The sequence below is a fragment of the Calidris pugnax genome, unplaced genomic scaffold (genome assembly GCF_001431845.1).
Source record: "Calidris pugnax isolate Ruff unplaced genomic scaffold, ASM143184v1 scaffold166, whole genome shotgun sequence".
NCBI classification, from domain to species: domain Eukaryota; kingdom Metazoa; phylum Chordata; class Aves; order Charadriiformes; family Scolopacidae; genus Calidris; species Calidris pugnax.
The window spans coordinates 1315380-1316919 of record NW_015090941.1 but is presented as its reverse complement, the minus strand read 5'-3'; positions in this window follow the sequence as shown (position 1 = coordinate 1316919).

Sequence of the window (1540 nt, the reverse complement as noted above, 5' to 3'; positions counted from 1 at the left end):
GTTTAGGGACCAATTCCATGGTTTTTCCCTGCAAACTCCTGCTCCGATCCCCAGGGAAGGATTTGGACTGAGCGGTGACACAGCGGGGCCCAGCCTGGGCAGCTGCCCCACGGCCAGTGGTCACGGTGGGGCCTCCTGGGAGAGAAACAGCCAGGTCCATGCGGGTCCCACTTTGGTTGAGCCCTAGCATGGCTGTTGGTCGCTTCTGAAGAAGGGGTGTGAAGAGACCCATCACATCAGCCAGGATCCATCACATCAGGGGGGTCTGTCATGTCAGCCAGGGCCTGTCACACTGTCTGGGGACCATCACATCAGCTGAGGTCCATCACATAAGCCAGGAACTATCACATCAGCCAAGGTCCATCACATCAGCTGGGTCTACACATAAACCAGGATTCATCATGTCAGCCAGGGTCCATCACAACACCCAGGGTCCCTCACATCCCCCGGGATCCAATACAGCAGCTGGGGTCCATCATAAGCCAGGATCCATCATGCCAGCTAGGTTCTGTCATGTCAGCCAGGGTCCACCAGGACACCCAGAGTCCATCACATCAGCTGGAACCTATGACGTTGGCCATCATCCATCATGTCAGCCAGGGTCCACCAGGACACCCAGAGTCCATCACATCAGCTGGGGACCATCACATCAGCTGGAATCTATCACGTTGGCCACCGTCCATCACATCAGCCAGGATCCATCACATCTGCTGGGGTCCATCATGACATCAAGGGTCCACCTCAGAGGCCAGGATCCATCATGTCAGCTGGGGTCCATCACATCAGCCAAGGTCCATCACACCATCTGGGATCCATCACATCAGCCAGGGTCCATCACATCAGCTGGGTCTACACATAAACCAGGATTCATCATGTCAGCCAGGGTCCATCACAACACCCAGGGTCCCTCACATCACCCGGGATCCAATACAGCAGCTGGGGTCCATCATAAGCCAGGATCCATCATGCCAGCTGGGTTCCATCATGTCAGCCAGGGTCCACCAACACACCCAGAGTCCATCACATCAGCTGGGGACCATCACATCAGCTGGAATCTATCACCTTGGCCACCTTCCATCACATCAGCCGGGATCCATCACATCTGCTGGGGACCATCATGACATCAAGGGTCCATCATGACATCAAGGGTCCACCCCAGAGGCCAGGATCCATCATGTCAGCTGGGATCCATCGTGTCAGCCAGGGTCCATCACACCATCTGGGGTCCATCACATCAGCCAGATCCATCACATCTGCTGGGGTCCATCATGACATCGAAGGTCCATCATGACATCAAGGGTCCATCTCAGAAGCCAGGATCCATCATGTCAGCTCGGGTCCATCATGTCAGCTGGGGTCCATTGCAACACCCAAGGTCCATCCCATCAGCCGGGATCCATCCTGACCCAACAGGACAAGAAGTCCCACTTCCACAGTGGCCGCAGAGGGGTGGACAAGGTGACAGCCGGACACCATCCATCCCCACCTGGTCCCTCCCTTGGGCCCCAACTCTGGTGTCCGGGCACCTCTCTGTCCCCAC